The sequence below is a fragment of the Larus michahellis genome, chromosome 6 (genome assembly GCF_964199755.1).
Source record: "Larus michahellis chromosome 6, bLarMic1.1, whole genome shotgun sequence".
NCBI lineage: Eukaryota > Metazoa > Chordata > Aves > Charadriiformes > Laridae > Larus > Larus michahellis.
This window is the reverse complement of record NC_133901.1, coordinates 73,358,246-73,370,331: the sequence shown is the minus strand read 5'-3', so window position 1 is coordinate 73,370,331 and position 12,086 is coordinate 73,358,246. Positions and strand designations below refer to the sequence as shown.

At 50.4% G+C, this 12,086-nt stretch overlaps 1 protein-coding gene across 2 annotated transcripts in view; it reads left to right on the top strand.

Annotated features, from left to right (window-relative positions):
* The window catches only part of STK32C (serine/threonine kinase 32C), a 94,527-nt gene that overhangs the window by 38,241 nt on the left and 44,200 nt on the right, over positions 1 to 12,086 (top strand). The gene's annotated exons all lie outside the window — the stretch shown is intronic.

Below are 12,086 nucleotides of genomic sequence, written 5' to 3'. Positions count from 1 at the left end.
AAGCTTAGCTGCAAACCCTACTGGCATGCCCATGGTTTCAGAATTCATCAAGCATCTCTGGATGGGCTTAAATATTTTACAGTTCAGATACAGCTCGAGGGTGCAGTGCAGGTTTTCTTCGCAAGTGTGGAGGCTGGGGAATGCTGCAATATCCATTTTTTATGAGGTAGCAGGTCTGATGAGGCAGGTTGTAATGAAGGAGCAAACCACCATGCTGTTTCAATGTCTGCAGCGGGTGACAGGTTCTGCAGAGTGTGGCCAACGCCGCTGCACCGCTGCTGCCTCCTACGGAGAGCGGTCCTTCTCTGTGCCGAGAGGGGCGGGAGGAGCCGAGGGCTTCAGCAGTTTTCATTTCCACGTGTTACGTGTTCCTGGGGTTATGGCTGATATTAAAATACAAAGATGTCCAGCCTGGAGAAGAGAAGGCTTTGGGGAGACCTTGGAGCCCCTTCCAGTCCCTAAAGGGGCTCCAGGAAAGCTGGGGAGGGACTCTGGAGCAGGGAGGGGAGCCATGGGACCAGGGGGAACGGTTTTAAATTGAAGGAGGGGAGATTTAGATTTTGGGAAGAAATTGTTTGCTGTGAGGGTGGTGAGCCCCTGGCCCAGGTTGCCCAGAGCAGCTGTGGCTGCCCCATCCCTGGGGGGGTTCAAGGCCAGGCTGGACGGGGCTGTGTGGTGCTGTACTGAGGGGACTTTTGGAAGAAAATAGTTAAGGGAGGATTTCTCTGAACAGGCTGCGGTAACATAAAAACTCTCTTGCTGGGTGTGTAAAAAGCATTTATCTGGAGTTACGTTTAAGGACATGACAAACTGGCGTCCCATGAGGCTAGGCATGCAACCCCATAACGGGAAAAAGAATCCTGCATTAAACAAATTCCTAATTAAATTACTTTCTTAGACTTTGAAAAGACCCATCTCTTTCATATACCTTTTAATTTAATTTTGGAGATGGTTCTTGAACTTCTACATCCCCAATTTTATTACGAATTTTTAAAACGTTTGCTTTTTTTCTCCTTCCTCATGCTTTCTGCTTTATCACCAGAGGCCCTTACGGAATTCTGGTCCATCTGAAGGTAGTAGCTGCCTTCTCATGAAACTTGGAGGATTGGAGCTGGTTTCCTGTAGTAGTATAAGTTTCCTCCTGGAAACAGTGTATTTCTTCATTGGCTGGATTTTATTTCTGATTACTGAAGGTTTCTGCATCCTCCCATGAGAATTCCTTAATTGTGTTTAAACTGGCATTGCTCAGCAAACCTTACCACTGCAGAGCCAAAACATACGGTACCTCCATAAAACATGACCGTTTTCCCATGGACGGAAGTGAACTGAGGCTGACAAATCCCAAACTTCCCTGTTGGCGCTGAGCAAAACAGCTCATCAGCCTTCGATTTGAAATGGAAATGGCAAACTTGCCTCAAACTCTGTGTTCCGCCTAGTTTTGAAGAAACCCCGGGGGCGGGCGCCCGAGCGGGGTGCTGCTGCGGCGGGCAGGCCGGGGGCAGCTGGCTGCGGGGCTGTGCCCGCAGTGGGGACAGCGGGGCCGGGCGTTCAGCTGCGCTTCAAGCTAAAATACCCACCTTGGGTGTTTTACATGAAATCCGCGTTTTTCAGCAGAGAAAGCAAAACTTCATTTGGGGTTAAACATTTCATTAGGTGTAATTATTTATTCTTTTTACCTTTTAAAATTAAAACGCCAAGGAGGTCTTATTGTAGAGAAAGGTACTGTCAAGGTCAGTTTTGAAAACGTTCCAGAGGAGGAGAGACTCCTACTTCCCTACACGCTGTAAAAACCAAAAATTAAACTGAGGAAATGAATTCAATGGTTTGGTATAGCCAGCTTTACAATTTTTATTGGAATAAATTTGTCTAAAACAGTTTCCCTTTACTGAGGCGCTTTCTGTTCACTGTAGGGTTTTTAGCAGTCGCGGCCTAGCCCTGAACACAATACAACCTAAATATTTTATAAGGCACCTCAAGTCATCCATTTATCATTTATAACATATGTCGCAAAAACAGTAAGTAACATTTAGCAGATGTTTATTGCTAATGTTATGCTACTATAAACATGTGCTATAAAGACTTTTTTATTTTTGGTGAATCAATTTTAGTTACTTGAAATAAAATTTTCTAAGCTGTAGAAGTGGGGGAAAGAAGCCACAAAACAACTAAAGGCTAGAGTACACATCCAATCTGTCAGCTTGATAAAAGATGGAAGCTGAATTTGGAATTTAATTGGGTTTGTTTTCTAATGCAAAATGCCATGCCTTCAAGGAAGGAATGTCATCGTGCGTTTTAATGGTAACTTTCACCGTCTGGGTAAAATGTTTACCTGCCTGGCCCATTAGAAGCTGGTTGTTGGGGTTGGATTCCTGGAGAAGAGGACCCACACTGAAGAGCGGGACGCCTTCCCCGAGCTTTCTGCCTGCACCGCTGGCACCGCGGCCATCCCCGGGGCCACCCGCGCCTCTCCCGCGCTGGCCGGCCCGCGTGGGGAAGCCCTTGGTGTGGGGCTGGGACGATGGCGTAGGGAAGGGGAGTCCCTGGGCTGCCTGTGGCAAGGTCTGCCGGCAGAGCTGACCCCCGGCGCGGTGCCTGGCTGCTGCGGTGCCTAGCACCTGGGAGCCGGTTTTCTTTGGAGCAGCGTCTCCTGCTCCAGCAGCGGCTGATTTTGCAGGTCGCTTATTGCTCCTAGACACGTCCCTGCCCATCCTCCGTGGGGAGATCCCGCTCCGCTCTCGGTTAAAGAAAGGGGAGAGATGAACAGTCTTTCTGCCCACTGCCTGGGCAGTCCTTTCAGGCACAGAGATATATATACACACACACATATATGTGTGTATGCGTCACGGTGCGTGCGTGTACATACACTTCTATAGAAGCCTTGTCTGCAGGCATTTTATGTGGAAAATATAAAGCGCATGAGTTAGCGCAAGTGTTGGGTGCGGTATTCTCGCGGCATGATCCCGCTGTGGTGACACTGCAGCCCGGCAGCACCGTGCCCGGCATTTCTGCCAGCGTGGTGGGTGTCCCGGTTCCCGGTGTGCGGAATCCCAGCGGGTGGGCCCAGCCTGGGCGCAGGAGCAGGGCTGACCTTGCGAAGCACGGAGGTGACTGGGGAGAGATTTGCTTCCCTTTTTCTTCCCCCGCGCCACTGGGAAAATCAAACTTTGTAATTATGATGGAACCGTCCCAGAATTAAATGGCTCAAATGGCCTTCCTGATCCTCTTGTTCTATTCTGGGATAAGGAGCAGGGAGATGAAGAAAAATAATTACTAGTGCTGTGGTGCGAGAAGTGGTGATTATGCTGTAAAGCCAGCCGGGCGACCGCTCGCCTGAGCTGGCAGCAGCAGTGCCGCAGAGCTGCAGCTTGGCCCTTCAGCCCAGTCCTCCTCCCCTTCTTCCCGCCACCACCAGCGTGAGTTCTGCTCATTGCCACGGCGTGCGGCAGTGCCGGCGGGACGCCTCCGGGCGGGGTCCTGTCCAGGGAGTCCTGTTGGCTCCATCCCACGTGCCCCAGGGACAGGGCAAGTCAGGGGGACGGCACAGACCAGCCTATCCTTGCGTAGCGCTGGCGTGCTGTCACAGACGCTTCAGGCTCAGCTTAATTTATTTGGCACAGAAAATTAGTTCAGGGTCTTTTGCTGTGCCCATGGAGCCTTCTCTGCCAGTACATGGCGAGGTGGAGCTGGGTCAGGCTCCAGGGGACAGGGCTGCTGTGAACCATAGAATCATAGGGTGGGAAGGGCCCTCTGGAGCTCACCCAGTCCAAGCCCTGCCAGAGCAGGGTCACCCAGAGCAGTTGCACAGGAACGCGTCCAGGTGGGTTTGGGATGTCTCCAGAGACGGAGACTCCACACCTCTCTGGGCAGCCTGTGCCAGGGCTCTGCCGCCCTCAGGGTAAAGAAGTTCCTCCTCATGTTTAGGTGGAACTTCCTATGCTCAAGTTTGTGCCCGTTACCCCTTGTCCTGTCCCCGGGCACCACTGAAAAGAGCCTGGCCCCATCCTCCTGACACCCCCCCTTTAAGTATTTATAAGTGTTGATAAGGTCCCCCCTCAGCTGCTTTTTTTCCTGAAGAGACCCAAATCCCTCAGCCTTTCTTCATAAGAGAGGTGTTCCAGCCCCCTAATCATCTTGGTAGCCCTTTGCTGTCCCCTCTCCAGCAGTTCCCTGTCCCTCTTGAACCGGGGAGCCCAGAACTGGACACAGTACTCCAGGTGCGGCCTCACCAAGGCAGAGCAGAGTGGGAGGATGACCTCCCTCCACCTGCTGGCCACACTCTTCTTGATGCCCCCCAGGATGCCATTGGCCTTCTTGGCCACAAGGGCACATTGCTGGATCATGGCCATCCTGTTGTCCACCAGGACTCCCAGGTCTCTTTCCACAGAGCTGCTCTCCAGCAGGTCAGCCCCAGCCTGTCCTGGTGCAGGGGGTTGTTCCTCCCCAGGTGCAGTGCCCTACGCTTGCCCTTGTTGATTTTCATAAGGTTCCTCTTTGCCCAGATCTCCAACCTGTCCAGGTCTCTCTGGATGGCGGCACAGCCTTCCGGTGTGTCAGCCACCCCCCCCAGCTTTGTGTCATCAGCCAACTCGCTGAGGGTGCACTGTATCCCCTCATCCAGGTCATTGATGAATATATTGAAGAGGACTGGACCCAGTACTGACCCCTGGGGAACACCAAGATGGGACGTGCTGGGCAGGTGGCTGAAGACACCTCCTGCTTGTGTCTGGAGGGGCAGTGCTTGGATCATTACGGCCTCGTGGATGCAATGGCATATTTAGCACTCAATTAATTTACATGCCTTCCTGAAGAGTTTGTGTATCAGCTTTACTCTTCCTACACCCAGGGTTGCTTCTTTCACCATTTTTTTGTTTCCATTCATGGTCAAAAATACTAATAGAAGGTATGAATTGGAAAAGTCTTGTCTTTCCTTCACTCTATAATAATCAAAAGTAATCTAGACTATCAGTAATGCTCAAATACCCAGTAGAGCTCTCGTCTCTCTGCTCGTCCGCGCCCGTGTACCTGGGCAGAGGGCTCCAAGAGCCCAGTCCCTCCTCACGCTTCCTCCCCAGGAGAATTTTTCGCCTGGCAGGTGGGCAAGGCACGGGGATTGCTGCTGGGCGGGCAGAGACTTCTTTTCTCTGCCCATCAGCCTTTCCTTGCAGGGTCCTCCTGTGTCAAAACCCACACCTCGGCGCTGCCTTCTGAAACGTGCGTCTGCCCCAGGAAACAGGTCACGGGTTTGTGACAGTGACACATCCAAGGAACTGGGATAAAAACGATGTCTTCCTGTCATTCCTGGTAGGGCTCTAATTAGCAGTCACGATACTGTGATCAAACAGCTTCAGCTCTGCTCTACTTTAGACTCGGTGCGCTGGAAGAGTTTGATTATTTGCCGGAGAGATTTTATTCCAGCTGCATATAAAGTTTTCCCTCACAAATTTAACAGGATGGTTCTGCCCTGGAAAGCCTGCAGTCGCCGCTCATGGGAACGGATGAGCTTGGGTCCTCGGTGGAGGATGGCTGCTTGTACTCCGGGCCATGGCTCCTCCAGCTTCTCCGCAGGCAGAGCCTCCTGGCATAGGTTCGCTTTTGGTGCTGCCTCTGCCACCCGCCAGCCTGGCACCCGCCCGCTCCCCTCGCCCCAGCAGCGGTGTGAGTGGGAGGTAGCGCGAGGGGGACGCAGCGATGTGTGAGCTTCAGCCTCGGCGGAGCCGCACGGCCACCTCCTGCAGAGACCCCCGTGCTGCGTGGTCAGTGCTCGGTGGCCGCGGTTCCCAGGTGCGGGAGCCATGAGGTGCTCTGCCTGCCGCGGGCTGATGAACAACAAGCCTTGGTGTTGCCAAACGATGAGACCTCCCATGCGGGGATGGCTCCGAGGCGACCCCTGCAGCACTTACATGGGCAGCAGGGTGAATCCCGACATAACATTTGCTTTTTCAACACCAGCACTCTGTAATTTGCTTGGAAGCTGTTTAACAAGTGGTACTACTATAAAACGGACTATTTAGCAGAGAGCTTTGCCGAGAGGCAGTTCCCTTCTAGAAATACTAGCTGGACATGTGGGAGCATGGAGAAACAAAAGCGTCTTTGGTATTGGCCTCGGGGCGTCAGTCCCGCGTTTCAGGTGGCACGGGGGGCTCTGGCGGGTGTTCCGTGCGGGCTGCCTCCTGCCACCAGCCCTGAGAGCACGGCGTGCCCCGGAGCCAGGGGAGGGTAACTGCTCTGGACGCTGTGCCTTGCTTGCCCGTCAGCCTGCGCATGTAACGCACACGTCGTCTCCACGCCTTTTGGCCAGGACCACCGGGGACTCGAGTAGTGCTCGCTCATCTGCACCAAAGGCAAGCTCAGCTGGGTGGCTAATGAATAACCCGTTTGCCTCCCTGGGTTGTTACTGCACAGTAACGTTGTTTATTCTAACAGAAACAGCATTTTTAAAGCATACAGAACACAAGGGCCAAGGTGCTGTGTTTTTCTCCGCAATCTCTAGTGCCTCCTGAGCTCGTTGATGGAGAAGCAGATGAATGTAATACATTTGCACTCCTTTGGAAGGGTTCCTGGCCAATGCAAGCAGTATTTTTGCACTAATTAGGGATGGTTTCTGGCCAATGCAAACATTTTTGTACCCAATATCAATAACCCAATCTTCCTAAAATGACTTTGCAGTTGCTTTGTATGGTATGTTTGATTCCTTACGGAGTTGCAGAGATTCATTTTTAATCATACAATAACTCACTGTTTTTTACACGACTTCAGAGTTGCTTCCTAATAACATGTTTGAATCTTTAGTTTCTAAAGGGGTTCATTTATAGCACTGGGCTTGTATTATACCTTTAATTTCTTTCATTATCTACCAGCATTCCCTGAATTCCTGGGTAGTTAATGTTCGCTTGAGTTTCCTGTCAGTCATATTATACCGCATTTCCATTTTTCTCACCCATGTAATCTTCTCTATGGATTTGAATAGGCAAAACAGATCAGCCTGAGATGTTGGAGACTGAACATATTGCTTGTGCTTTTCCCAGTGACAGAAAGGAAAGCAGTGGTTTCTTGCGCCGTATGGAGCCTTCCAGTTAGAGAAAAATGGATGCCTTGTGTTCAGAGGGTTTTGGGCTTTGGGAGGATTGCTGATAGCCTTCCCCATTGCCCTTTGCCTCCGCTCTCTGTGAAATACCTCTGCTTTTTCCCCCACCTCGCTTTACCTCATCTCTAATCACAAATCTCACTTTTGATCTCCCTGATCTTACTGATCTTTCCAATTCGCTAGGTTCATCCTGCAGTTTGAAAGCCTTTCATACCGAGTCCTGCCTGTCCCTCCTGTTGTCCTGCCTCTCTCTCTCCCGCTGCTTTTGGCAGGCTCACCTCTTCTTCGGAAATTGCCGGCGGGTTGCATCGGCAGCAGTGCCTACGCTTCCCCCGCAGGTCTCTGCAGCGCTTCCCTGAGCCCCGTCCCCTTGCTCAGACCCCCCCCGTCCCTCTCAAAGCTGCTCCGAATCCCGGCAGCTGCTAGTCCTGCTGGGCTTCCTCTTCCTCGTCCCCTGACTGTCACGACGCTTTTCCCCGACGTCAGTGCCCCGTGTTCCCTGCAGGCTGTCCCGCTGCCGCGCGGCGCGGATGGCTGCCCGCTCTCCATCCTCTGCCTCGGGCTTGGCAGACGTGGCTGGGATCGGTGGGTGCCGTGACTCGTAAGTCTGAGCTGTGACTCGCTTTTCTGTGGGCTGAAACTCTCGGCGTTTTGTGGCAGCACACTTGTGGTTGCTGTGGCCCCGTGTTAATGTTTCTACATCAATTACCGCGGTGCTTTCTTTCAAAGCTAGATTGCAGTAATATAATAGGTAGGCAAATGCCATATAGAATTATATAGAATATAATTCCCATATAGAATTACATTGATAGAAAGAGAAGGTTGATCATGCCATACTAGCCTTACAAATTTGCTGATACAAGACTCAAAAACGAATTTCTTAGGTCTTTAGTGTTGTAGAGAGTCATTCTTGGAGTTAGAACTTCCCTGTTTTTATTGATGAAGCTGGAAAAAGTGCAGATAAATAGTGAAAGGTTGACTTGATCCTTAAAACGTGGTTTTTAATTTTCCGTTTTCCCCAGATTTGAGGGTATCAGATACTGGGTTTCCTAACTGCATCCATTGTTTTCCTACTATTGGACATTAATAGCAGGTCCTGATGTTAAACCCTCACTGGGTGTCCACTGTGTATCTGAAGTTTTATGGTAGTTCTGTCTTGCCATACTTTTAGATATCTTGTAAATAAATGCAGAATAAATATCAAAAATAATGAAGACATTTGTAATTTTAAGATAGTAAAGAAAAAAACCTCATTTTTTTCATCTTACATTGAGGCATACTCGTCCTTCTGCATAAAGAATTTTTGCAGCAAAACTTATTCTTCATTCTCTTTATTTCACTGGAAAAGAGAAGCTGTGCACCCAGTCTGCTTTATCACACAGTACATTCTGTGATGACAATGAAATCTTAATTATAGAGATGTCAGTGCAGCACCTGGCTCTCTCTTGTGAAGGGGGCTGGACTGGGCTGCGTGAGGTTTGGTGAGGTCCAACAGGCGCGTGAAACCCTGCCATCCTGCTTTTCACGCGTTCCTGGAGACAGAACAAAAACACATCAAACTAAGCAAATCCAGGTCACGATATTTTTCTTTATTTGTGATTCATCATTTGTCACTTGATGCCAGGGAGAGTCAGGAAGAGGCATGTCTCTGGTGGCAAGAGCCAACATCTTACGTCCAGCAATTCCACTGACCTGCAAAAGAGCAGTATTGATAACGAGCTGTTAGAGGAGTCAATAGGAATAATTAGTGTAGTTTTTCCACGAGGAGATAATGAAATATCCATTGGGGCATTTCAACGCCGCAGATGGCGTTGGATTGTGGTACGACCAACAAGTCAGTGTCCTTGCGCCGTGGTGCTGCACCGCCTTGTGTTTGTACGTTGCAGATGGGAATAGAGTAGAACAGAACAGAACAGAACAGAATAGACTGTTTGCGTTTGAAGGACTTAAGGCGATCATCTCGTCCGACTGCCTGACCAGCTCAGGGCTGACAAGTTAAAGCGTGTTGTTAAGGGCGTTGTCCTTAATACTTGGACACTGCCCGGCGTGGGGCCCTCCAGGAAGCCCGTTCCAGGGCTTGACCACCCTCGCGATAAAGAAATGCTTCCTAAAGCATCCCAGGTTTCCAGGTCCCTCTCCCCCTCTCCTGGGTTCCTCCGGTTCAGCCTCAGGCCAGACCCATTCCTGTACTTGCAGATTGGGAGCGTCGGAGCGGTGCCGGTCGCAGCAGTGGGTGAGCTCGGTCCTGCGCACAGGCAGCAGCTGCCATCTCCTGCTGCCTGCGAGCGCGGGGCGCGAGATCCCCCGCTGCCGCCGGTGACTCAGCCTCATACCAGTCACCCCCAAATAGTCAGCTCTTCTGGTTGCGGGTGAAAGACAGCTTTCTCCTGTCAGCTCACGGAAAGCGGAGTCTCTGGAGCATACGTAATTGTTCCAGGCAGGTTCAGGATTTCTATTTTAGGGATAATCACATTTTCTGTAGTGATATGTTGTCATTTTTAGAAATCCAGTGTGTTGCGCACAAAAAGCAACATGCTGCTACTATGATTTCCTTCCTCAAATGTTGAGATTTGCTTTTTCTTTAATGGGATTGCTTACTAATTCCTGAAGAAAATAATGAAACTGAAGAAACAGTCGGTGCCTGTTCATCTAACGTCATCTGTACTTCAAATTAGCAGACCTGTGTATTTAATTTATTAAAAGTGACATCTTTGCTGATAGGTTCAAGGGCCCGGTGAATATTCATATCTAGATTTCTGTCTTCACTGTTGACTAGAGCGTGCTTTCTAGATCGGTTGTAGTCATGGATACATGGAAATGACACTTTTGGGTTTGTTTTCTCAGCAGCAATGATTTTCTACACAATATTCCAAACATTATAATAAAGAATTGTCAGAAACTGTCCTCCTGGAGTGATCGCAGATCATGAGCACATGCACATCATTTAATTGCCAAGAAAATGCTGTGCTTTAAAGGTCCTGACTATAGCTGGGTTTCCTCTTTGAGCATTTCTTCGTGACCGAAGTTCAATTAATGGATTTGCTTGCACGTGAAAAAAATCGGTTCAGCATTGTGTGTGCTAAGCTTTTGGATTTCAGAAAGAGTATTTATGAACAAGATGTAGCTGGGGTTACATGTTGCTCACTGCGGTCTCTCTAATGGGGGTGGGAGGAAAAGCCTCAATAAAAAGCTGCCTGTGGCTGCAGATTTTCCCTTCCAGGGCTGGGTTTTGTCAGACGGGAGGGAGCAGGCGACCGTTTGCAGCTCCTGCAGCATCTCGGACGAGCTGGCCACTGGCTCCAGGCTTTACCCACATCTTGCCAGTGTCTCATGGCTTCTCAGCCCAAGATGCGCCAAATCCTGCTCAAAGAGAGGTGTTCGCCAGGGAGGAGGGGAGCGGTAGGGACATGACACACCACGCGTGTAGCTGAGGTGTCAGAAGGACGGGGCAGCGCTGGTTTGCCCACGTGGTCTTTCATGGAGTCTCCTGGAGCATCCCGGGGGAGGAGACGGTGCATCTGCCCTTCAGCATTGCTTACGGAGTGGGGGGAGATACGTGGTAGGAACTGGCCCAGACTCTGTTTTCAATTTCCTTTGGCAAAGTTTTACGAGTTCTGCAGAAAATATCCCACAAAAGTGACAATAACAATATTTTGGATATAAGCCTAGCACAAAAGGGTAATAGGAACTCCACGGGCATGCGTGGGCTTTTGATTCATCCTCAGAGATGACAGATGTGCATTTATTTAAGATCTGGGAGCTGGACTCGGAATATTTATAGTGAATTCTTTGCTCCCGCTCTTCCTGTGTGATTTTGGCCTCCACTGTTGGTCAAACATGGGTTCAATGCTCTCTGTTGACCACCTCATGCATCATTCCCATTGCAAATCCCCAAGACCGTGCCAAGCATTTCTCTTTGTCCAGCCTTGGGAGCTTTCTGGGGAGGAAATGCTGAGGGTCCCCATGCACGGACAGGCTCTCGTGGCAGAAATGTCATGGGCTGGCGGGTGGAGCTGTGCAGGGCGCAGCTCAGTCCACCGGTGACCTCCTCCTACACACGTATGGCCACCTCGAGAGCACACCGGGCTCAGGACAGAACACAGTAGCTCAGCTGGAAGGGCCCTGCAACAGTCACCCCATCCCAGCGCCTGGCCACTGCAGGCTGACCAACAGCTAAAGCACGTGCTTGTGCAGCAGCCAGCGCTGGCGCGGGGAGCGTGGCTGCACCATGGGCTGCGTGGTGCAGCTTACTGGGCTGAGGACGTCAAGGAACTGAGGTGGAAAGAGGCAATTTGTAGAATGGGAGTAATGCCGGGTCCTTCACATCGGCTTTTGTGACAGTGTTTATTTATTTGATTGTCTGTGAGGCACTCCATCTATATGGCAATGGGAGTTATCTCATTATTGGTATAAATAGATCTGTCTTTTTTATTTATTTAAGACTGATCTTACATTAGACCACAGCAAGTTTGGTAAAAATAACTTTGTTGACAGTGGCTGCTGCTGAAGGCAGTAGCTGAAGTGTTAGACCTGCACTGGCTTCTTGTCTCGTTACTCCTCATCGTGGCTCTGGAAGAAATAACAGATGTGGTACAGAAGGGTTTGCATGTGAAGAGAGTGGAAGCCAGCCCTCGTCCTCTCGATGCTGTCCTTTGGAAAGCACAGATACCAGCGCGACGGGCTGTTGGATGTGCACGAGCGGTACGGAGCCAGGCGCGGGGACCGCAGCCGGGACGTGTGGTGCGCCCGCGTCCTCCGCTCTGCTGCACTCCGAGTTTGTGCACGCTTACGGCGTCGCTGTGAGACTTGTCCTGTGCCGACATGGTCGAAGCTGTATTTTAACTCATGCTAAACCACTTCTTTAGTAATCTCATTCAACCTGTGTGCTAGCGACTTCAAGCAGGTAAAAAGACGCTGTTGAAAGAAAAACAGCTGCTGTCCCGCATCTTCCCCGGGAGACGGTGACTTACAATAAAAGCTTGACCAATGCTCTTGAGCTGCC